The 26,045-nt window shown below is 48.2% G+C and overlaps 1 long non-coding RNA gene across 1 annotated transcript; it reads right to left on the bottom strand.

The window, feature by feature from the left end:
• Positions 1-8,667: 8,667 nt before the first annotated feature.
• Positions 8,668-13,991, bottom strand: LOC128898600 (uncharacterized). Its single transcript, XR_008462913.1, has 3 exons — positions 13,593-13,991; positions 11,504-11,547; positions 8,668-8,995 (listed from the first exon to the last, which is right to left on the bottom strand). It is a non-coding gene; the product is annotated as an uncharacterized LOC128898600 (long non-coding RNA).
• Positions 13,992-26,045: the final 12,054 nt, after the last annotated feature.

A 26,045-nucleotide genomic window follows, 5' to 3' on the forward strand; every position in this document is an offset into this window, starting at 1 on the left:
AGAGGGCTCCAGGGAGACCTTAGAGCTGCCTTCCAGTACCTGAAGGGGCTCCAAGGTGGCTGCAGAGGGACTGTTTGCAAAGGCCTGCAGTGACAGGACAAAGGACAGTGGTTTGAAATGAGAGAAGAGCAGGTTTAGATTGGATATGAGGAACAAGTTGTGCACCATAAGAGTGCTGGAACACTGCAACAGGTTGCCCAGGAAGGCAGCTGAGGTTCCATGCCTGGAGATCTGCAAGGTGAGGCTGGAGAAGGCTCTGAGCAACCTGCTCTAGTGGAGGATGTCCCTGCTGACTGCAAGGGGGTTGGACTGGATGAGCTTTGGAGGTCCCTTCCAACCCAAACCATTCTGTGATTCCCCAGCCCATCAGCATCCAGGGGACTCTTTCATGTCAATGATTAACTCTACAGAAGAGGAGCTCTGGGGCTGCCATGAAGGATGGGTTGAGCATGGAGCCCATTACGTCAGACTTTTCTTTGCCTCTGACTGCAAGCTAGCAAAGCTGACTCTTGAATGGAGAAAGGATTGAAAGCCCCTGCACACAGCACATTGACACCATCCCAGAGAGCTCTGCCCAGAGTGGCAATGGCTTTGGGCACTAGGCTGGAAACAAATATTTTGGTTTGACTTTAAATACTTTTTTTCTTCCCCTCCTTTTTTCGACAAGAGACAGGAAACAGTTCTTTCAGGAGTTCAGAAATACAGCTTGTGATTGGCAGAACGTTAGAGTGCATTAAAAATAAAAAGAGCCTTTGAAAGAGATCCTGGATGAGCAAAGGAGACAGATGAAAGGTTAGACCCTGCACCTAGCCAGCCAGCTTCCCTGAGTGCCACCCCCCAGCTCTTGGGATCCTCTGTGTATTTTTGTTACAGAACTGGCTAGACCTGACCTGCTGTTTTAGTAATATGCACAGTGGGAAGGGAGAAATGCTGGGTTCCCCTCCTTCCCCTCCCTCTCTTCTTTCTCCTTCTCCTCCTTCCCCTCCCTCTCTTCTTTCTCCTTCTCCTCCTTCCCCTCCCTCTCTTCTTTCTCCTTCTCCTCCTTCCCCTCCCTCTCTTCTTTCTCCTTCTCCTCCTTCCCCTCCCTCTCTTCTTTCTCCTTCTCCTCCTTCCCCTCCCTCTCTTCTTTCTCCTTCTCCCCTTTACCCATGTATGAGTTAAAAAGAAAGCAATCAATTATTAAACATTTTACTTCAGCATGTGTTCATTGTTACCATTTTATCCTTTTACCAAGACCCCTGCAACCAGGGAATTACTGCAGTGGATGGGAAGCTGTCCAGGAAAACACAAGCATTACAGAAAGCTGTACTTTTAACTCAGTGTGTGCAAACCTCTCCCTGAGCCAGAGGTGAACCTAGCCCTTTGCATAGCACTGAGGACCTTTGGGGAGGTATCATTCTTGGCCATTAGCTTCATTTCTACACTGCAAGCCCCTGACAGCTATTCCAGGCCCTGGAAGCTCTGCTGAGGTTTTGTGTCTGAAGCCAGCTGCCCTGCCTGCCCTCTTCCCTCCTCTGTTTGGCATTTATTCAAACAGAAGTTCATCACTGCCACCCTCAGATGCTCTGCTTCTGATCTCCAGGCACTTCATCATCTCCCTATCTGCTTGTGCCACCCCTTGATAGGAACAGGGCAGACTGGTTAAGCTGAGGGACCCCACAGCATGGGCAGCTTTGGTGTGGGTTGCTGGGTGTTATCCAAGGTGGACACAGCAGATGATGTGATGTGAAAACAATTCCAGGTTTTTTTCCACAGCAGATCAGAACGTGGTCGTATGTATGGAGAAAAGGCTGCCCAGAAAGGTTGTGGAGTCTCCTCTGGAGACTCAAAACCCATCTGGATAAATTCCTGTGTGGACCACCCTAAGTGATCCTGCTTTGGCAAGGGGTTTGGATTGGATATCTCTGGAGGTCACCTTCCAACCTCTAATGTACTGTGAAGAGCTACTTACTTCACTTTGGCTTCTCAAAAGCACCTTCCAGCCTACCCCAAACAGCTCAGCAAGGACAGCAAATGCAGACCCTAGCAAGCATGTGCCACTGCACTTTACACAGAAGCAGGCTTTTGAGGCTTACCCAGCAGTGGGCTTTGATCCTGCCTGCTCAGGTCTGCTGTTTGGGGTATTCCCCAGCACACACAGAGCAAGCCTGGCCCCTCTCATTTTGCCCAAGAGAGAGAGCAGCATTTCTTTCATGGAGGAGTGATCTGTACCCAGTTTGTCAAATGCTTCTGAATGCCTTGAGAAGGAAGAGGTTGATAAATGATTTCTATCCCACCACTGAAATCCCTCTCCTCCTCATTTTTCCTCCAGTTCCCTATACAATTGCAAACCCTTCTTCCCTTCTTCTTCTCAACAGAGACTGCCTGATTTTTTTTCCCCCCCCAGCTAACAGTGAAAATAGCAAATTCATACTGGAGCCTTGAAGATGAGATGTTAAGATGAAAGGGTGAGAGAAGAGGTCTTTGGCTATGATGAGGCCCAGATGTCCCATTCTGGCTGTGTCCAGAAGAGTTCCTGTGTCAGGTTTTTTGTTTAAATTGGGTCCCCCTGCATAAGCCTATTTATTAGCATAACAAAATTGCAGTGGCCTAATGGAAATGAATTGTGCAGCATAACCTGGTGGCACACAGGGCTCCATCATGGTGTTTAATGTCTCTCCCCACCCTGAAAGAACGAGTCTGGACACAGGCGCCAGTGGGTCTGTAGAGCCATTGGTAGCCAGCCAGGACACACCATTTAATGCAAGGACATCATTAAATATGCATTTATTTTTTTACAGCTCTGTAATATTATTGTGCAGCTGAAATAAATCACAAGCTGGTTTCAGTGGGATTCTGTCACAGGCTACAAAAGCAGTGAGCTGGGGGCCTTGCTTCTCAGTCTCCCTCTGCAAAGAGCAAACACACTTTCACGTGAGGGGCAGCCTGGGCCCTCTTGGTCTTCCAATAGTTATTAAATGCATTAAGAAGTGCAACTTCTTGGACTCCTAGGACTAAGTTCTAGGCACCTGAAGCCCAAAGCCTGCAGGCAATCAGGAGCCCCTAGACCAAACTGGATGGCTTGCTACTGAACCTACATCACCACCTCACTGGCCTAGGACTAAAGGAGGGATGGGAAAGGTCTGATGAAGGCCAAAGATACTTCAGCTAGCTTTCCTGTTTCCTGCATGGCTGCCAAGCTCCCCTCCAAAATCAGGATGGTGCAATGCTTACACTGCTAGTAAGCTGCAGTGCAGCAGCAGTGAACTGATAGGGAATTTGGCTCAGTCTTTCATGGAGTCTTCAGGCATGCAGCAGAGAAATCCAAAAGTAGATGTAAGAATCTGTGCTTTAACCTTTACCAAAGTGGTTGACTGTAAGAACCATTCCTCCCTTCCCTACATCAGCAGGGATGCAGCAGCACATTGTTTGGTTTGAGATAGGATGGATGCCCAAAGCTCTTCTACACCGTCTCTCATTTTGGTTTTTTCCTCACACAAGTAAGAACTTTGTGATGCAAAACACCACAAAGAAAAACTAAATGTGCCAGCAGGAAGTTATTACTCATCATATAATAATTGCAGCTCAACACATTGTGTGTTACCTCTGCTCCCAGTCCCACCTGAAGCCCTGCTCGGTCTGCAAGCTCTCTCTTGAACACTTCTTTTTCTTCAGATATGCTCAGATTATCTCAGAGGGAGAAAGAACAGCAGAGCACTGCTGAACTATCAGCATCATTTGTGTAAACCACTTGTTAGTTCCTTCTTGCCACCTTGAAGAGGCCTTTTTATTTCTTTTTGGTTGTTGGGTTAAGAGGAGGCTAACCTTTAATCACCTTGGGGCTCTGGTAAGAGTTTTGTATGCCTCCTTTTGTGTTATTTAGATACAAATTATTCATGACTTGAGCTTTGCCTAAACTGCAATAGAAAATCCCTGCCTCCAGCTGAACCTCAGAAGGCTAAAATTTAAGTCAGGTTAAGATACAAGCATCACTCCCTTGGATGCTAAAATGAGGTGAGTTCTGCTTCAGGGTCAAGAACATGAGTAGTCTGATGTTGAATTTGGGGAGTTCATTTAATTAGTCTACTGCATCAGTTAAAAGAAATAAAACTGTTATGGCCTACTCCTCTCTGTAATAAAGTTGTACCTCAGTCAAGTTCATTCTTACTGTGGCAAGGAGCAAAAGGGGATCTCAAAATTGAACCTTATTACCCAACAATCAGATGTCAGAAAGGAGACAAATGGCTGCTCTTCCAGAATTTCAGCCCATCTTTGAGACTCCTGTGAAAAGTACATCTGTTTGTGACCAGAAACAAACTGGCAGAGCTCTGTTGTTTTGGAATCAGACTGGTTAGTGTCTTGATTTACACTGAAGTGCCATCCCCAATGACTCCTGTACGTTTCTGTGTCAGCAACACATAGCTCAGGTTTATACCCTGTGCAGGTGTGAGCAGCAGCAAAAGCCACAGAATAGAACCATAAAATCACCAAGACTGGAAAAGATCATCAAGTCCAACCATAACCCAACTCCCATGACTACTAAACCATGTCCTGAAGCACCACAGCTGCTTAAACACCTCCAGGGATGGCAACTCCACCACCTCCCTGGGCAGCCTGTTCCAACCCCTCACCACTCTCTCACTCAACAGGGTTTTTCCTCACGTCCAACTTAACCCTTCCCTGGCACAACTCAAAACCATTTCTCCTCATCCTGCTGCTGGTTCCTTTGGAGAAGAGACCAACACCAGCCTCACTCCAACCTCCTTTCAGGCAGCTGTAGAGAGCAATGAGGCCTCCCCTCAGACTTCTCCAGATTGAACAATCCCAGCTCCCTCAGCCTCTCCTCATATGATGCCCTCCAAACCCCTCCCCAGCCTTGTTGCTCTTCTCTGGACACCCTCCAGCCCCTCAATGTCTTTCCTGTCCTGTGGCACCCAGAATTGAACCCAGTGCTCAGGCTGTGGCCTCACCAGGACCCAGTAGAGGGGCACCATCACTGCCCTACTCCTGCTGGGCACACTGGGTTTGGTACAGGCCAGGATGCCCTTGGCCTTTTTGGCCAGCTGGGCACTACTGGCTCATGTTCAGCCACCAGCACCCCCAGATCCTTTTTCACCAGGCTGCTTTCCAGCCACTCTGCCCCAAGCCTGTAGCATTGCTTGGGATTATGACCCAAGTGCAGGACCCAGTACTTGGCCTTGGTAAACCTCATCCCACTGACCTCAGCCCACCCTGCACTTGCCTTGCGAGCGCACCCATGGGAGGCTTTCCCAGCACCAAGGTCAGGCTGACAAGCCTGGAGTTCCCCAGATCCTCCTTTTGGCCCTTTTTGTAGATGGGTGTCATGCTGGCAAGTCTCAAATCATCTGACATCCACCCTGTTAACCAGGACTGCTGACAGACAATGGAAAGCTGCTTGGCAAGCTCCTCTGCCAACAGCCTCAGCACTCTTGGGAACAGACAGGATCTGCTCCAGAGATTTTCTTTCTAAAAGCAGAGGGATTGGGGAACAGACAACTGCAAGTAACCTGTCAAAAGAGAAACAGTAAATCCAGGCCCAGCTGCTGGCTGATTCTCCTACAGTTCTCCCAAATCACCTTGCCGTGCCCCAGAGCACGTCCCTAAGCTTGATAACCACTTTGGACAGCCACAGCAGCAGGCAGCTGTGAAGAAGAGGAAGAAGAGCTGAGATGCAGAAGCAGCCACTCCAACAGCTCCCAGACATCAGCACCCTGAGAGAGCCTTCAAAAGGCCTCAAGCAGAAATATTCAGCATTGCCTGCCAGGCCTTGGCATCCTCTTGGAGAGGAGGAAGGTTCTTTCTGTAGTTCTTGTTATTGTCCAGCTCCTGTTTCTGAACTGGAGAAATGACTTCTTACTACAACTTCATACCCCTGACTTCTTACTACAACTTCATACCCCTCTGCTCTCCACTCACACACACTTCTCATTGGCATCTGGGACATGAATCCAGAGGGATTCTGTTCACAAACGTAGAGGATCATGTGCTCCCAAGCCTGCTTCTTCAGAGCACTAATTCTCCCCTCCTTCTTCTGCAGTGTTTGCCAGTGGAAAAAATTAGCAAACCCTATTTACAAATCTTTTTTGCCTCTTGGCCCTCTGCCTAATGCTGTGCTATTAAGGCTGTCGTTCCACTCAACAATTGCCAAATGTTTTTGCATGCACACATTGGCTTGCTTATGAGTTCAGATACTCTCATTCCACCAGCTGCCACCCCTTGCTGAATTCAAGGTGAATGCTCTGAACTTCAAGCTTGGCAGAAAATTTCCCCTGGATGCATTGCTGTGTGACCTGTCCTTCTCTGGTACAGGGGTTGGAGTCAATGATCTTCAGGTGTTCCTTCCAACCCTTAACATCCTGTGATCCTTTTGTTACCCCACTGAAATATTCCTTCACAGCAACAATGGTAAAATTCCTCTACTAAGCTGTTTCTCTGTCCTAGCCTCTCCTTTCATGATCAAAATTTCTCTGCTCATCTTGGAGCAGTATGCCCCAAAGTCTTACACTTATATCAACTGAGGTCACAGAAACTGTAGGCAGTGAGACTTCAAGGGAAATTTGGCTACCCAGTTCCAAAAACTGTCCTGGAGAAACATTTTCACAACGGAAGCCTGATCCCAGGGACAAGTAATCTCCATGTCTGCATGCCCAAAGATGTCTGAGCAACTTAGAGTCTAAAGAGAGTTACAATAAGGAACAAAATCTTCCTCCTCCTCTTTTCCCTGAGGCTTTTCACCCAGTGATCATTCTCAAAGCATGCTTTCAGGATTCTCCTCCCTCCAAAAGGCTGTGGTGGCAAACATTTTCTTTTAAAGCACAGAGTGAAGCAGTGGTCCATGCTCACCTTCCTGCTCTCTTCCTTTCTCTTTGTAGCTCTGTTGGTTAGAGCACTGGCCTAGAAAGGTAGGCAGCTGCTTTCCTTTCCAGCTACAGGGGCTCAGTCTCCTAGGATGCCCTTAATGAGCATTTGCCACCCAGCTGGGGACCAGATATCCAGCCAGCCTCCTTCCTCACCACTCCTGCTGAGCCTGGGCCAGCATTGCTCAGATGAATATATCACAATATGCCCTGTTTGAAGGATCACTGCCATAATTATAGAAAGGTTTGGGTTAGAAGGGGCCTCTGAGGGTCATTCAGTCCAAATCCCTCTCCAGTCAGCAGGGACATCCTCAACTAAGGCAGGTTGCCCAGAGCCCCATCAAGTCTCACCGTGAATATCTCCAGGGATGGGGCCTCAATCACCTCCCTGGGCAGCCTGTGACAGTGTTTCACTACCCTCATGGTAAAGAGCTTGTTCCTCACATCCAATCTAAATCTGCTCTTCTCTAGTTAGACGCTGTTGCCCCTCGTCCTGCCCCTGCAGGCCTTTGCAAACAGTCCCTCTGCAGTCTTCTTGTAGCCCCCTTCAGGTACTGCTAGGCTGCTCTCAGGTGTACCTGGAGCCTTCTCTTCTCCAGGCTGAACAATCCCAGCTCCCTCAGCCTGAGGAAGTGCTGCTCTAACCCCCTGATCATTTTCATGGCCCTCCTCTGGATCCACTCCTATCAGCTCCATGTCCTTCCTATATTGAGGGCTCCAGACCTGGATGCATCACTGCAGGTGAGGTCTCATCAGAGCAAAGTAATGAATTCTTTCTTTCTGCCTTTTCTCTCAGGTCTGTGCCTGTGCAGGCCATTTTGACTAGATATTGATGCATTACTAACTGGGGAGGAAAGAGCAAGGCTGATGGCAATGCTGCATGATTTGACACATGCCATCAGCATAGGCAACCCATGGTCAGCCTCACCTTTGTGCTGTGCACCAGTTTGGTACTCGGACAACATACAGAGTAGATACACAAATTCTAGTAAACCCCTCCAGAAAGGAAACTTTAGAGGTTCCCCTTTTTTTTGTTTTCTGCCTCTTGGTATGGTGTTCAGTCCCAAATGGGGCAGGGGGGAATACAGTTTGCTAGCACTTCAACAGCAGCTGGAGCTGCCAGTGATAAATGGGTGTTGAAGAACAGTCAAAGAATGCAAGTTTCATATTTGTCATTGCAAATGGTAGCATGGGATGTGTGATTCTGAAACAACAAAAGGAAGATTGATGTCTCTAATGGAAACAGCTCCAACAGCAGACACAGCATAACTTCCCAGGCAAGATAAACACACAAGAATTATCTCCACAAATTGCTCAGTGAAAAAACTCTGAAGAACAAATTCAGCTAAGAAATTGCTCAGGCAGTATGCAAGCAAGAAACCAAGAGGACAGAACAGATTTCTTCATTGTTATGATTTATGCATCCAGCTTTACTAGCAGTGCAAGTCAATAAATCAAGGCCCAGGCAAGATCTCCTGCTCACTGTTTGGTCAGTGAACCCTCATCCTGGCCCCAAGGCATTGCTGATTCTAAGCCAGTCCTGCCCAGTCCAATGGTGTTCTAGGATCATGAAGTGCCAGGACAAATGATCCAGAGGGTCTTCAGGAAGAGCATTCCAGCAACTGATTTTTGTCTCTGCCGCTGAAAACTGATGGTGTAGGAGATAAAACTGAAGACTTAAACGCTTGACTAACCTACCTATTTGACATTTAACTCTGAGAGTGAAGGTGAGCCATGCAGCAAGCACAGAGAGCACTTCACTCTGAAGGAAGGTCCCAATCACATACCAAACCCCAGTGCCTGTCTCCTCCCTGATCTCATTGCTCAGGCTGGCATGTGTGAAAGTCACGCCTCTTCCTCTGCTGAGCAAACATGTCTTATCATGCCTTCTTGGCCCTCTGGCTTGTTACCCTGTCCAGCTGTATGGATTCAACCTTACATTTGCCCTCAGCAAGGAGTGGATGGGAAAATGTACACTAAGCCACCAGTCACACTTATCCAAACATAGCCTTACCTTCTGGGACTGGATGAAAGTGTTTTTTCTCCTGAATTCCCTCATTCTCACTTGTCAGACACTGATGTGGACATTCATCTTCATCAGAAGGATAGCAAAGCTTGTTGTCCAGGTGTAAATATATCTGTTGAGAAGATTGCAACATGAGCCATTAAGCCAGGTTATTCCTACACTGGTCAATTCCTAAGAGCCTACTCAATCAGCATGCTGGGGCAGGCTGTGAAGAGAAAGCCTGGAGGCACAGCCATCCACAAGGACTACGGAGTATCTCGGTCTTGACCATCCTGTCCATCAGTCAAACTCTGCTCCAAGATTGTTTCTCTAATTAGTGACAATGTAAGACTTATGACACAAGTTAGGCAGAGTCACAGGAGCACAGAACCACCCAGAGCCTCTCCATTATTTTTCCAGTCATGCCACAATCCCCTAAGATTACAGGATGGAGAATATTTTCAGAACACATCCAAAATCTGTTTGGGTCACGCACAACCCCCGTGAAAGCAGCACAGTCATTCTTATAGGGAACCAGAGTCAAAACTAATTGTGTACCTAACTCCCAGTCTGGCCTGCGTTGCCCCTCTGTGGCCAACTGCCCTTAATTAATGAGAAGGGAGCCAGCACCACCATTAAATAATTTTTTTATGGCTGCTAGCAGACCCTGCATGTATCTTGAACAAAGTCTCTGTCATACCAAGTCTTAGAATGGCTCAGGTTGGAAGGGACCTCAAAGCTCACCTCCTTCAACCTCCCAACCATGGGCAGGGACATCTCTCAACTACACTCAGCTGCTCAAGGCCTCATCCAACCTGGCCTTCAACACCCCCAGGCAGGAGGCAGCCACAGCCTCCCTGGGCAGCCTATTCCAGAGTCTCACCATCCTCACACTGAAGAGCTACATCCTCAGATCTGGTCTAACCCTGCTCTCCCTCAGCTTCAAACCATTGCCCCTTGTCCTGTCTCTAGACACCCTCAGGAAAAGTCCCGCTGCAGCTGCCCTGTAGGATCCCTTCAGGTATTGGAAGGCAGCTCTAAGGTCCCCCCAGAGTGTTACTTGGGCAAGTTACAAGATATCAGAAATTAGGGCTTTAAAATGCCACAAAATCCATTGCTCTGGGGATGTCTGGGTTGTGAAAGAGACAACAGCCTCCATTCTTAGAGCTGACGTGCCTTGCTAAGCATTTTCATGACACAACACACTTGTGTCACATAGACAACCTACAAAACAGGCAGCAATAGCTACCCAGATAATGGAGGGTTAGACTGGATCTGAGGAAGAAGTTCTTCAGTAGGAGGTTGTTGAGACTCTGGAATAGGCTGCCCAGGGAGGCTGTGGCTGCCTCCTGCCTGGGGGTGTTGAAGGCCAGGCTGGATGAGGCCTTGAGCAGCTGAGTGTAGTTGAGAGGTGTCCCTGCCCATGGTGGAGAGGTTAGAGGGGATAAGCTCTGAGGTCCCTTCCAACCTGAGCCATCCTAGGATTCTGTGACAAAGTGGAAGTGAGGACTCACTCCACCTATGGAAGAATCCTTACCTGGCATCCCAGTCTGCAGGCAAAAGACCACTGCCAAGCCTGTTTGCTTCTGCTGGGGCTCCATTTATACCCTAATCAAGTCTCAACTGTGATCAGCAGGGGGCAATTGCAGGCTAAGGGCCTAGACCCTGAGGTGCCGTTTAAAGGCCATCAGGTGCCAAGCTGATCTTGATCAGGCCTCTGGCAAGCCCTTGCCTTTGCCCTGTGTCTGCCAGGATTTTCTGTCAGGGTAGCTGCACCTGACAAAAACTGAGAGCCCACACTGCTCTTTGGTGTGCCAAGAGAGAACACATCCAACTGCCAGGTTCTGCACATTGGCCACAGCAACCCCATGCAGTGCTACAGGCTGGGGGCAGAGTGGCTGGAGAGCGGCCAGGCAGAGAGGGACCTGGGGGTGCTGGTCGATGGTAGGCTGAACATGAGCCTGCAGTGTGCCCAGGCAGCCAAGAGGGCCAACGGCATCCTGGCCTGCATCAGGAACAGTGTGGCCAGCAGGAGCAGGGAGGTCATTCTGGCCCTGTACACTGCACTGGTTAGGCCGCACCGTGAGTCCTGTGTCCAGCTCTGGGCCCCTCAGTTTAGGAAGGAGGTTGACTTGCTGGAGCGTGTCCAGAAAAGGGCAATGAAGTTGGTGAGGGGTTTGGAGCACAGCCCTGTGAGGAGAGACTGAGGGAGCTGGGGTTGCTTAGCCTGGAGAAGAGGAGACTCAGGGGTGACCTTATTGCTCTCTACAACTCCCTGAAGGGAGGCTGTAGACAGGGGGAGGTTGGTCTCTTCTCCCAGGCAACCAGCACCAGAACAAGGGGACACAGTCTCAGGCTGTGCCAGGGGAGGTTTAGGCTGGAGGTTAGGAAGAAATTCTTCATAGAGAGAGTGATTGCCCATTGGAATGGGCTGCCCAGGGAGGTGGTGGGGTCACCATCATTGGAGAAGAGACTGGATGGGGTGCTGGTGCCATGGTTTAGTTGGTTAGATAGTGTTGGGTGATAGGTTGGACTCGATGATCTCAAAGGTCTCTTCCAACCTGGTCTGGTCTGGTCTGGTCTGGTCTATTCTATTCTATTCTATTCTATTCTATTCCTTTGCAAACTCAAATCCACTCACAATCCAGAGAAGATCTGTTTGAAAACAGAAGGTTCAGGACTTATCTGCAGAGAAAAAAAAACAATAAACAAACACATTTTCTGTAGTATATTTCTTTCAGAGGGCAACAGGTAAACAGGAAGCCTGTTTAAAATAAAATAAAATAAAATAAAATACAATAAAATAAAATAAAATGTTAATTTTTTTTTTAAAAAAAGAAGAAAAATGTAAAATAAAATTTAAACATTAAAGAAAATAATTTTTAAAATAAAATATTTTCTTTAAATAAAATTACAATTTTAAACATAAAAAATTAAAAACTTAGAAGATTAAAATAATAAATTTCCAGAGGTAAAAATACTATTCAAAAATGTAAAAATTAACATTTTTACACAAATTAAATTAAAACCAAATAAAAATAATAACAGAAAAATTCATTTTAAACTCATTTGAAAATGGAAGAAATCCAAAATGGATTCATGCACTTTTTATTTGTTTGTTTGCAAAATATTATTTCTTCTCTTGACAAAAACATGTCAGATTGGGATGGAGGTGTTGAGCCTGTGTATTAGCTATTTATTTCTTAATATGCCTCTGCAGCTTAGCCTTCAATGTGTCCTTATCACAAAGCCATCCAACCATGCCTGGTACCGAAAGGCTATGGATGAAAACAGACACAAGAGCTGTTCCAACCCATCCCCTCCTATCTAAAGCTCCTTTAGTCCTGCCTGGGCAGCTGTTCAACAATGCTGCCAGTGAAACTCCTTGCAGAGCTGTTAGTAGAGCTTGTTGGCTGTCGAAGACCTACTTTGGATGCTACTGGCCAAGTGGCTGCAACAGCCCAGAGACTGAAGTGCTCTGGGCACCAATTTTTTGCAGAGCCAGGAGGTTCCAAAATCCTGTTGCCCCTTTGGCTGCCCACCAGGTGCATCCCCACAAGTTCTGGAGGCTTGTGGCTTGCAGGGGCAACCTGTTCCAGTGTCTCACCACCCACATGATGAACAATTTATTCCTAACATCCAATCTGAATCTACCCATTTCTAGTTTTGTTCCATTCCCCCTAGTCCTGTCACTACCTGACACCCTAAGAAGTCCCTCCCCAGCTTTCTTGTAAGCCCCCTTAAGATACTGGAAGACCACAATAAGGTCTCCTGGGAGCCTTCTCTTCTCCAGACTGAACAGCCCCAACTCTGTCAGTCTGTCTCCATAGGAGAGGAGCTCCAGCTCTCTGCTCATCCTCATGGCCCTTCTCTGGACACCTTCCAGCACACCCAGATCCTTCTTGTAATAGGGGCTCCAGAACTGGATGCAGTGCTCCAGGTGGGGTCTCACCAAGAAGCCTCATCCCTGGAGGATTTTAAGGCCAGGCTGGATGGGGCCCTGTCCCTGCCCATGACAGGGGTGTTGGAACTAGATGATCCTTGAGGTCCCTTCCAACCCTAATAATTCTATGATTCTATGCGTGAAATATTATCTTTGTCTTTGCCTTGGTCCCATGAGCACATGGCAAATGCCCCTGGTACCTCCTGGAAAGGTATCTTGCTTCTCTTGAAAGCTTAGCAGCTGATATGGCAGTGGTGGTGGTATCCAAATCCCTGGGTAGTGGAAGAAATGAGGTAGCAGGCTCAGATGAGGACAGCATCACCTCAGCAGCCAGGCTGAACCTTTATGTCAGGGATAAGCCCCACTTGCAAACTAAATGATGAGGTCTTATTTTCACCTTTTTACAGTCTTGAGAGGCCTGAGTATTTCAGTACACAACTTCTGGAGTCCAGAGATGCTTCAGGTCTCGGCTACAGCACTCAGACACCCTCTTGGAGCCATAGGGCCAAGGGATTGTGTCTGGCTGAAGCAGAAAGGTTCTAAGCACACTTATCCCTGAGTGAGTGGCTCCAGACTGCAAACCATCAAAGCTTAAATTATCCATTTAGCCATAGAAAGAATCATGGGAAATACTTTTAAATGCTTTACAAAGAACTGTTCTTTAACTACATTTGCCCCCTCTTTCTTGTTTTTATTTCTCTCCTCCCCCCCTTCCCCCATGAATACTGCAGATGAACACACATTTCCCAACAAGAATTTACTAGGTTTCTGCAGAAAGGGAACTTACCACTGCTGACTGTGGGGATTCTTGGTGGCAATCTCAGAGTCACACCCATACAACCACGGAACAGAGACGAGGTTTTGACTATCTAAATGGATGTAAGCAAGATACAAATAAATGATTATTCACAGAAATGATAGGCAGTATTCCTTCAAACAATACACACATTCAAGAACATCCAGGCAGGCTCACAGATAGTTTGAAAACAGGGAGGGGGAAAAAAAAATAGCCAAACATTCCTATTCAGTTCCTTGCTGTAGATTGTTCACACAGCTTCTAATAACAGTCCCCTGTCTCCATAAGACTGCAGCAGATGAGGTCCAGCACTGGGATGGTGATGAAAGCTCCCACTCTATCACTATGAAAACCCAAAGCTGAGTGGGTTCTGCCCATTTATTTGTGCAAAAGAAAAGCAAAGGATGGGGTTTTCTCCACAGGGGTTGGGTTGAAGTCACTTCAGTTCAGTGGTGTGCAGATAGTTTCACTGAGGCCTTGCAGAGTGACCAGGAGCACCTGCTAACTTCCAGAGAAAAGCACAGAATCCCTGTGAAGATGTATTTTGTTCGTCCTATAACCTCACTGTGACCAACTGCCCTTAATTACATGAGAAGGGAGGCAGCTCCATCATTACCTCATTTTTATGAGTGCTAGCAGACCCTGCATGCATCTAGGACAAAGTCTCCATCATGCTTAATCTTAGAATCCTAGAATGGCTTGGTTTGGAAGAGACCTCAGAGCTCAAGGCCTCATCCAGCCTGGCATTCAACACCCCCAGGCAGGAGGCAGCCACAGCCTCCCTGGGTAGCCCATTCCAGAGTCTCAGCACCATCATACTCAAGAATTTCTTCCTCAGATCCAGTCTAACCCTGCTCTCCCTTGACTTCAAATCCTTCCCCCTTGTCCTGTCTCTAGACACCCTCAGGAAAAGTCCCTCTGCAGCCTTCCTGGAGGATCCCTTCAGGTACTGCAAGGCAGCTCTAAGGTCCACCTGGAGTCTTCTCTTCTCTAGGATGAACAACCCCAACCTCCCTCAGCCTGTCATGGCAGAGGTGCTCCAGCCCTTGGATCATCTTTGTGACCTCCTCTGGACTCACTCCAACATCTCTGTATCCTCCTTCTGCTGGGGACACCAGAACAGGCAAGATTGGAGGTGGGGTCTGAGCAGAGCAGAACCAAGGGTCAGAATCCCCTCTCTTGCCCTGCTGCCCACACTCCTCTGGCTGCAGCCCAGCACACAGCTGCCTTCTGGGCTGCATGAGGGCACTGCTGGCTCCTGGGGAGCTTCTCAGCAACCAACACCCCCAAGCCTCTTTCTTCAGAGCTGCTCTCAACCCAGCCTGGATTTCTGCCTGGGACTGGCACTTGCCACAGACCCTTCCAATAGGGCTTGCTGTCTTGCCTCTTCCCTGCTGGAACACACAAACCAGTTTTAGCTCAGGTTGTAAGGTTACTGCATCAAAACTCAGTTTAAGACCCGGCAAGGGGCAGGCTCCTCACTCACTGCAAAGAGAAAAAGGTAGGAGATGAAGAAAGGGAGCTCACAGCAATGCCATGTCTGAAGCTTTGGGCTGGGGCTTCCCCTCCTGTCAACTGCTGACAAAGCTTTTTAGTAACTGATTGATCTCAGTTGGGTTATGGATAAATAATTTTTTAAAAAATCCACACTCAAATCTTACCTGAAAACATTTCAGACCTTGAAGTGCTGGGGTGAAGAAGAAAGAAAGGTTTGTCACTGCAAACCTGACCAGAAATTAGCTCTCTGCTGGTTTTGTTTTGAAGCCATCTTTGCCTCATGCATGGTTCCTCTCCTGAACAATGGGCAGCCACAAAGGCACCACTGCTGCCCATCTTCTCCTCTGCTTCTTGGCCTGGCTTTTATCGAATGAGGGCTGGGCAGAGGGGACTGCCCAAACACAAAACTTTGGGGAACAGGAAGTTTCCAAAATAAAGGCCTAATTGTTGTTGAAAATAAAAGCCTGCTAACTTGAGAAGCAAATGTTTTCACACAACGACTGTGGCAGAAATGAAAGCCTTTCAGATTGAAGAAGTTAAGAAATGTGAGGTTCTGACCAAAAGTATTTTATGGGGAAAGCATAGAGCCAAAAGCTTGAGTTGGCAATCAAAAAACCCCCAGTGAAACAGTCAGAAAATTCACATCCCACTCCAAAGCGTGCCTCTGTGTGTTAGGAGAGCTGCACACACAGGAAAATGCCATGAAAGATAGAATAGAATAGAATAAACCAGGTTGGAAGAGACCCTCAAGATCATCGTGTCCAACCTATCATCCAACACCACTGCAGATCAGCAGCAATGAGTTAACACAGGGAGGCCCTTTGGGAGCTGCCATGTAGAATCAGAGTCCTAGAATGGCTCAGCTTGGAAGGGACCTTAGAGACAATCTCCTCCAGCCTCCTCACCATGGGCAGGGACACCTCTCAACTACACTCAGCTGCTCAAGGCCTCATCCAACCTGGTCTTCAACACCTCCAGGCAGGAGGCAGCCACAGCCTCCCTGAGCAGCCTATGCCAGAATCTTATCACCCTTGTACTGAAGAACTTCCTCAGATCCAGTCTAACCCTGCTCTCCCTCAGCTTCAAACCATTCCCCCTTGCCCTGTCTCTAGACACCCTCCTGCAAAGTCCCTCTGTAGCCTTCCTGGAGGATCCCTTCAGCTATTGGAAGGCAGTAATAAGGTCCCCTCAAGGCCTTTTCTTCTCCAGGCTGAACAACGCCAGGTCCCTGTAAGAGCAACACCCCCAGTCCAGCCAGCACACACCAGCCCTTCAGTGGTGAAGCCAAAGCCATGCACGAGGATCTCTGGACAGTTTCAAAGTATTAGAACTACACTGAACAGCAAACAATTTTGGACAGTGCAGCCCAATTCTATGTGGAGCTCTCCTCCATCACGTCCTTTTGCCAGAAGAATGAAAGCTACCCCAGGGATGTGGAGAGCTGAGCTTTGGAGCACAACATCACAGGGGCAGGACCAAAGTGCTTCATAAACCTCATGTGTGATGTAAAATATTCAGACAAACACATCTGTTAGGGAACTGTCTGATGGTGCTGAGCCCTTCCCAGGCTGAGCAGCAAGCTCAGGCTCCCAGCTGAGAGAAGAAAAGGAAATTTGCTTTCTGAACTACAGTAAGTCTGCTGCCTCCCTCTGCTCCAGCACTGAACCCAAGGCTCCCTCTGCTGAGCCTGCCCCACAACTGATGTCTGCTGGATCCAGCATACAATTTCCAAATTAGAATCACAGAATCATAGAATTGTTCAGGGTTGGAAGGGACCTCAAGGATCATCCAGTTCCAACCCCCCTGCCATGGGCAGGGACACCTCACACTACAGCAGGTTGCTCACAGCCACATCCAGCCTGGCCTTCAAAACCTCCAGGGATGAGGCTTCCACCACCTCCCTGGGCAACTTGTTCCAGTGTCTCACCACCCTCAAGGTGAACAATTTCTTCCTGACATCCAATCTGAATCTGCCCAGTTCTAGTTTTGTTCCATTCCCCCCAGTCCTATCACTCCCTGACATCCTCAAAAGTCCCTCCCCAGCTTTCTTGTAGTCCCCTTCAGATACTGGAAGGCCACAATAAGGTCTCCTGGGAGCCTTCTCTTCTCCAGACTGAACAGCCCCAACTCCTTCAGTCTGTCCTCATAGCAGAGGAGCTCCAGCCCTCTGATCATCCTCATGGCCCTTCTCTGGACACCTTCCAGCACATCCAGATCCTTCTTGTAATAGGGGCTTCACAACTGGGTGAGTACAGCAGGGGTGGAGAATCACCTCCCTCACCCTGCTGGCCATGGGATGTTTCTCCATATCCTCCATTTCTGTCCCACTCACATCATGGCTTTTCAAAGTACAGTACTGTTTCCTCACTAAAAAACACAAAACAACAACCACAAACCAGACCTGCCCTGCACCTCCCAGAATACATTCTTATCTTCCCACCCTCCATGAAAAAAATTGCTATTACACCATTTCCCCACCATTTCCTCCTTTAACCATGTCTTGGTATTCTGATTGCTATTTCCATTGAGTAATCTAACTAATCTCTGTAAGAAAAATTTCATGCCTAAGGGTTGCCCAGGAAGGAGGTTGAGGACCCATCCCTGGAGCTATTCAAGGTGAGGCTTGACAAGGCTCTGGGCAACCTGATCTAGTTGAGAATGTCCCTGCTGACTGCAGGAGGGTTGGACTGGATGAGCTTCAGAGGTGCTTTCCAACCCAAACCATCCTGGGATTCTATGATTCTATGAAACCCACTTGAGACATTAAGCCTCATATTAGATCCTTTCCTTCCTGAAGTCAAACATTTGGTGCCCAGGAGTTAAGTGGATTAATGACCTCTCTTCTATAGGGTACAGGGTAGTACAGCAAAGCTCCCAAGTGCTAAGGGCACTGCTGCAGGACCTCCAAGTTTCTGTCACCTGTCCTCATTACTCATGCTCAGAAATTCCAAGGCAGGGCTCCAGAATATGCTGGGATTTGTTTGTTTCTTTGTTTGTTTGGGGTGGGGGGTGTTTGTTTGTTTGTTTTGTCTTTCAGCAGACAACAGGTTCCTGCTAATTTTTGACAGGCTTCCTGGCTCATGGTCATCCTGTCCACCAACACCCCTAGGAGGTCCTTTTCCCCAGAGCATCTTTCCAACAGACCAGCCCCCAGCCTATGCTGGTCTATGAGGTTGTTCTTTCCCTGTTATTCTGACTTGCTGAGGAGGAACTCCCCAAACACTTCCTCTCCCTGGCACATTATTGTCCTTGCACTCCATCCTCCACCCCTTTCTTTGCCACACATTTCCTCCAGATTTCACCAGGGTTTTTCTCAACACTCGATGCCTGGGAGACAGTCTGGTGGCCCTGGGCACATTGGCTGGAGCTTGCTGTCACCTACTGATTGAAGCAAGGAATGCACAGAGGCTGGAGAAGGACAGGAGGAGGCAAGGCCAGGCTGCCTGTGGAAGCTCTGGAGTCTCTATTTTTGGAGATAAGTTAAAACCTGACTGGACATGGCCCTGGACAGCCTGCTGGAGGTTGATCTGCTTGAGCAAGAGGCTGGACCAGATGACCTTCAGAGGCTCATTCCAATCTCAGCCACTTGTGACTGTGTAAAGAAAAGAGGGAAGAGAGGAGAGTGTGAAGATGAGGAAGAACACAGCCTTCAGCTGCCAAGGGACCAAGCAGAGCCAAATGCTATCAAAAATTCACTTCAGCCCTCTAAGCTGGCAAGCACCTCACATGCAATACCTCCCTCAGCCTTCATTATTCATTCTATGAACTTCTCACCTGAGAAGCATTAAAATCTAGTCAACCCCCCAGGAAACCTGCTCCTGCAAGAACAATCTGGCCCTCGGTATAGACTCCTTGGGGCTCTTGGCTCTCCTTCTCCGCTACAGAACCCAGGCAGAGGAAGAGGCAAGAGATGCCAAATTTTTACCTGCAGATGTGCACCTCCTGGCTGTTGGATTTTAGCAGGACTTATACATGAGGAGAGAAGTCACAGAGTCACACACAAGTCACAGAATAGTAGGGGTTGAAAGGGACCTCTGGAAACCATGTCATCCAACCCCTCTGCTAAAGCAGGTTCATCTAGATCAGGTTGCACAGGAACACATCCAGGTGAGTTTTGAAAAGTCTTCAGAGAAGGAGACTCCACAACCTCTCTGGGCAGCCTGCTCCAGTGCTCCATCACCCTCACAGTAAAGCCTGGTGTCCTTCTGTCCATGGCATTCAAGGTGTCTGTTGAAACAGGCATGCCTCTAGCCTCACCTGTGGCTCATCTACAATAAGCCCAGCTGTGGTTTGTCTTGTCTTGCTTACAGAAGCTCTAGTAGAGCTGAACCACATTGAAACAAGCAAGCATCCAACAGTGTAAATGAAAGCAAAGTCTGGGCCTCTTTTACAAAAGCAAACCTGTAAAACTCTCCAAAACCAGAGAAATAGGGTGTAAGAAGCCAGTCCCAGCAATGCTGCTAGAAGAGAGAAAGGGGTGGTCAGAGCTGTTGGGTTTCACTTTGTCTGGACTGAGCTTTCCACAAGACTTTTTCGGGTCATTGCAAAGCCAGATTCCGCCTTCCAATACAACAAAGTCAGCAGAGCAGAGAAAGGCTGCGGAGAGGCGGAGGATCACCAGCAGCTCCCTCCCGGCAGGCAGCAGCCGGGGCCGCGGGAGGGCAGCATTGATTTGCTTGCTGAGGCGCAGCGCTGAGACCTCCTTCAGGGAGGGAGCTTCTGGGAGCAACCCCACAAAGCTGCTGTGGGGGTTTGTCTGGGTGAAAGTGTGAAAAGCTACCCTGGAGTGTCACCGAGAAAGAATAAATTGCAGCCTTGGCACATTTAGGGTGCATTCTTCTCTGTTTTATAAACCGTTCAAATCAAACTGGCCGTGGTGAAGTCTTCTTGGCCAGGAGGCTGGGACAAGAAAGAGGTCCCTTCGAACATCACTGTCCCAAAAGCACGCTGACTATTCATGGGAAATAACAATAACCACCTCTGGCTATTGTTTTCTGTGTCTCTTTGGAGGGCATTTCTCTCTCATACAGTTTTATGCACATGAGAGTTTTCTCTGCCATGACCATGACAACCTGTTGAGGAGCCGGGGGTGGGGGGGAGGGGGAGAGTGGGGAGGGCAATGGATGCCTGCAATGTGCGTCCTCCATCCTTTCCCAAGGCAAGCTGCCAGGGCACTGCTAGAGCCCTTCCTAAGAGCCATACAACTCTGTGAGCTTTCTCAGCTCCTAGCAGCCTTCAGAGAGTGGCTCACAGAGTTAAGCCTGAGCCTTTCTGGGGAAGCTGAGCTGACAGTCCAGGGAGGAATTTATGTGCTGGCACAAGGGCCTGCCCACCAAATCCAGATCATGGCACTTTAAGCAGAAGTGGACATCCTGGTGTCACCACCTTCCAAAGCCTTGCCTCCTCCTCACTTGGTGCAGAGGCAGAGCTGATGTCTCTGCAGTCACCTTCAGCTTTCTGCATCAGCAGGGTCTCCATTCTCTCTTTGACAGCGAGATTTGGTATGCAGCTACTGCTTCACCCAGGGAACACAAAGGACCTGAGTCCATCAGCACAGCTATTGGCATTTCAAAGGCTTGGCTCTATTTAAGTCCTTTGCAGCAAGACAGAATTGAAACTAAGGGCAGGAGTGCTTCACAAACAGCCTCAGAGTTTATTGCACAGTAGAGGGAAAGAAATTACCATTTCTGTCCAAGTAAGAGAACCCGGTGGCCACACTGAGTGACAGGTAATGGCTGTTTTATAATAGCCCACACACTCTTCTAAGAGCAGATTTCAGAGGTGAGGGGAAACAGCAATAAATATGTGGCAAAACCTGGTGTCTGTTCTCAGGGCTTATTCATTGTTTGTTACATTTTTTTGTTTGAAATCAATCCCCACCTCTTTTTATTTACTGTCTTTTCTTTCTTAACAATGGTAAAGCTAAGCCAGAAAAGAAGTTGGCTTTCTACTGTCACAAGGCTATCTGTTTCACAGTAACATTCAAGCCACCAAGAGAGTGTTCTGCAGACCTCAAAAGTGACTTGAGTGTCCCAGATTTGTGCACAGATTTCTAACACAGAGGCTACTTCTGCTGCTTGAGGTGTCTAAAGATAAGGCATTGATAAATATTTCATAAAGGACTGGTGAATAAGCTGACATGCCTCTCAACAGCAGCTGAAAGCAGCAGGCAAGGCTGTAGAACATCTTTGGCAGTGTTTTCCTTGCTAAAGGCATTTGATTGCATCCTTTGGAGGGAACAGATGGACCTGACTTTCCAGGCGTGATTGTCAGCCAGGCCTGGCCAGAGGGGTGTGAATAAAGATAACGGGAGCACAACAGAACTCCTAAGCCCTATGTCAGATCTGCTGAAGGAACTCCATCATAGTGTAAGCAAGGGTCTCCATGTCTAAAAAGGCATGGTGAGAATGCATGCAAGATGAGAAGGTCATTGGGACCTCATGTGTGTTCGAGCTGCACAGAGAACTCCCTGACTCCTTCTCCGAAGCAGAGACAAGACCCTGACTATAGCAGAGCAAAGATTTTACCCAAACACATCTGAAAATAGCCAATGCATTCAATGTTAACATGCAGAAATGCTTCTGGCAGTGTAGATCAGAATCATTCCAGTTTAGTTTTCCTTCCTGGGAAAACTCAAGAAGTCCAGGTTAGTGATTGTTCAAACAGTAAGATGCCCTGTTTGCCTCGGCCAAGTGAGGAGCGCTTGCTCTCCTGAATGCCTAAGCTTGTTTTTGGTTCACTGGCTAAAAGTTTATGTCAAAGCCTTTACTGGGTGAAAGATGATGAGGACTAAGGGCTGCTGGTTATCAGGATGTGACAGGATAAGTCTGGGGCTACAGTGGGTCTGTGCATTGTAAAAAAATGTGAGGGAGATTTCATCTCACATCTGACCAATGAAACTCGTTTAGAATAATCTTTGTTTTCCTTTCTACACCCAAGTGTAGATATGCTCAGAATTTTTTTAAAGGCACAGCCTAAACTGTCACAGCATTGTAAGAGAAAGACCTCTAGTAAGATCTGTGCAGCAGAACACCTCTGCTGTGAGGACAGGCTGAGGGAGCTGGGCTTGTTCAGCCTGCAGAAGAGAAGACTCTGGGGAGACCTTAGAGCTGCCTTCCAATCCCTGAAGGGATCCTCCAGGAAGGCTGCAGAGGGACTTTTCCTGAGGGTGTCTAGAGACAGGACAAGGCGGAATGGATTGAAGCTGAGGGAGAGCAGGGTTAGACTGGATCTTAGACAGAAGTTTTTGAGTATGAGGGCAGTGAGACCCTGGAATAGTCTGCCCAGGGAAGCTGTGGCTGCCTCGTGCCTGGTGATGTTGAAAGCCAGGCTGGATGTGGCCTTGAGCAGCTGAGTCTGGTTGAGAGGTGTCCCTGCCCATGGTGAGGAGGTTGGAGTAGATGAGCTCTGAGGTCCCTCCCAGCCTAAGCCATTCTACTATTATTTGTTTAAATACCTGCACACCTTAGGCATTGGTCTCTGGCACTGAAGCAGGCAGACTTCTGTGCTGCTGTGCCAATCTGTAGCAGACATTCACGTCTGAACACAACCATGTAACACAGCAGTTAAGGAGACCACCTCCTCATGGCCCTCCATACAGCTGTCAAATTAGACCTGCTGACAGGAGCAGTGTTAACATTTTACACCCTTGATGTACAGCCAGCTCAGGTTTCTGCATCCCAGCAGACTGCTGCTGCTGCTGCAAAGCCAGGTTAACGCTGTGGGAAACCAATCCTGCTCGTTGAGCAGCATATTAAACTTACAATGGGGACAGTTCTTCTATGGAGAGCCATGGAAGGCTACAGGCATCCACTTTTCTTATCTGAAGGTAGGTAGATCAAAGCAATTCATAGATTTGGGGTTCAGTGGGGGTTGTTTTGATCTGCTTTGGTTTAAGGCATGTTCACATCACTAGTTCTGGTCTACACAAAGCCCCCCGACTAAGCTGTGATTCTCTGACTTGCTGTATCTACAAGACACCATCTCTGTCAGCTCTCTCCCACAAACCCAAATCAAAAAATGTTGCTCTGCAGTGGGAAACTCAAAGCTCTCTCTCTTTTTTTTTTCCCCCTTTGCTAAGTGGAAGGTAGGTAGCTGAACAATCCAAAAAAAAAGATCTCCCACTCAGCCATGTTCAATCAGAAGTGTGTTATCAGATGTGGCAGTTTAGGCTGGGTGCCTCCTGTTGCTGCCACACAGGTTACACCTCCAGTGTCTTGAGTGTCCAACCCCGTAGGTGGACACAGGACATAGTGTATTTCTACCAATAATATCCTGCACCCTATAAAACCAGCTGCAAAGGCTTTCTCTTCCCCTTTCTTCCCTCTCTGCTCCCTATCGGGTAACCATGGGGGAGTATCTCAAGGCCTCTTAGGCCTGGCTAGGCCTAATGCCAGGAGGAGAAGGGGGAGGGCTGGTCTCAGACCTGGCCAGCCTGAGACTAGCCTAGCAGTGGGGGGAAAGAAAGAGCCCTGAGGGTTTCGGGTATACCCTCAGGTGTGGAGAAGGGAAGTGTTTGGGAGGCTTTTGGGTGTGCTATAGGGGATTCTGTAGATTTGGGGTTTCTTTTGTCACTATGCTTGCAACTTCTGTAAAACAGTAATCACTTTTCCATTTAAACTTTCCATCACTTCTGCAATCCATTTGTGAGAGTGTCATTCTTTTGCCCCTCTCAGGGGCAAGAGAGGATCTGCCTGGCCTCAAACCAGGTCATCAGATTAAAATAACAAACTGTGACTTGGTTTCCCTTTGCACTCAAGTATCCATGCTTCCTGTGCTTGTCACAGCACTTCTCCACTGCTTAGGATTCTCTGACTGGCATTGCCAGAAATTCTTCCTGTCTTGATCTTGACAATCTGACTTTGACATCAATATAGGAAGGACGTGAACCTGATGGAGAGGGTCCAGAGGAGGGCCACGAGAATGATCAGGGGGTTGGAGCACCTCTGCTAACAAGGACAGGCTGAGGGCGCTGGGGGTGTTCAGCCTGGAGAAAAGGCGGCTCTGAGGAGGCCTAATATCAGCCTTACAGGGGGAACCTGAAGGGGGATATAGGAAGGATGGAGAGAGACTGTTTACAAAGGCCTGTGGTGACAGGATGAGGGGCAATGGCTTCAAACTAGAGAAGAGCAGATTTAGATTGGGTATCAGGAAAAAGTTGAGGGTGGTGGAACACTGGAACAGGTTGCCCAGGGAGGGGGTTGAGGCTCCTTCCCTGAGCTATTCAAGGTAAGACTTGACGAGCCCCTGGGCAGCCTGATCTAGTTGAGGATGTCCCTGCTGACTGTGGGGAGGTCAGACTGGATGACCTTTGGAGGTCCCTTCTGGCCTGGACCATTCTAGGATTCTAGGATTCTATCACTGTGTGACTGGAAACTGTCTCTGAGTAAGAGGCACTAGATCAGTGTCTCCAAGGAAAGAGTTCTGCTTTGCAGCAGGTACAGATCTCACTGCCGCTTTCTGAAGGAACACTTCAGCACCAGTCCTCCCCTCTCACTCTCAAATACAGGCATTGATTTGAGAACACAGAAGATGTGGCAGTCACAGGCACAGAACTATGACTCATCTCAGCTGCACTCTGTGCATGTAGGTCACAAGAAGTGTCATTTATTAGAATGCATAACGCAGTATATTAACTTCAAGGGCCAGTGAGTGCTGGCTGCTTTGTGTGGAAATCCTGCTGAAATCCAACAGCCAGCAGATGCACATCTGCAGGTAAAATTCAGCACCTCTTGCCTTTTCCTCTGCCTGGGTTCTGCAATTCAGAAGGAGAACCAAGAGTCACAAGGAATCTCTACAGAAGGCCAGATTGTTCTTGCAGGAGCAGTTCATGATTAGTTCACAGACAGAGAATTTGTTTGGACTAAAATTAGACATCCCTGCTTTTAAACTTCAGGGTTAACCCAACTGATGTAGCTGTTGTGCTTCTGTGGGGCAAACATTTGTAAGATGCTGCTGAGATTTGGAGAGGGTGGCAAATGCTCTGCTTTGCTTAATGAGGTGTAGGTAGAAGAGAACACAGGGAAATAGTGCCAGTGCCACTCCTCAGAAAGAAACATGTGCCAAATGCCTCAACTTGTGCCAGGGGAGGTTTAGATTGGGTATAGGAAAACTTCCTTCACTGCAGGAGTGGCCAGGCATCAGAACAGGCTGCCCAGGGAGTTGGCAGTCAGTATTCCTGGAGGTGTTCAAAAACCATGGCACTTGGGGTCAGGGTTTAGTGGGCATGGTGGTGTTGGGTGGCCACTTGGACTTGATAATCTTTAGAAGTCTTTTCCAGCCTTCATGGTTCTCTGCTTTTATGATTGGGGAACAGACAGGCCGTTTTTTTTTTCCTTAGCAAGTTTCAGTATCTACATGGGAATTAAAAAAAAAATAATCATAGAACGTTAGGGTTGGAGGAGACCTCAAGGATCATCCAGTTCCACACACCACCCCCCCCCCCTGCCATGGGCAGAGACACTTCACACTACAGCAGGTTGCTCACAGCCACATCCAGCCTGGCCTTCAAAACCTCCAGGGATGAGGCTTCTACCACCTCCCTGGGCAACCTGTTCCTGAGTCTCACCACCCTCATGGTGAGCAATTTCTTCCTAACATCCAATCTGCATCTACCCATTTCTTTTTTTTTTCCCATTCCCCCTAGTCCTATCACTACCTGACACCCTAAAAAGTCCCTCCTCAGATTTCTTGTAGGCCCCCTTAAGATACTGGAAGGCCACAAATAAGGTCTCCTCGGAGGCTTCTCTTCTCACAGACTGAACAGCCCCAGAGCACAAATTCCCAGAGGAAGCTAATTAAATATTCTCTCCACCTCCTTCTCCTTATTCAGCCGGTTCCTTTCTTTCAATTGGCGGGGTCCCATGGCGACCATCGGGGAAGAAAAGCATCCTCTCCAGCAGCCGCGCCTCGCCATAGCAACCGGGACGTCAGCGCCGGCGGCCAAAG

The sequence above is a fragment of the Dryobates pubescens genome, chromosome 27, assembly GCF_014839835.1.
Source record: "Dryobates pubescens isolate bDryPub1 chromosome 27, bDryPub1.pri, whole genome shotgun sequence".
NCBI classification, from domain to species: domain Eukaryota; kingdom Metazoa; phylum Chordata; class Aves; order Piciformes; family Picidae; genus Dryobates; species Dryobates pubescens.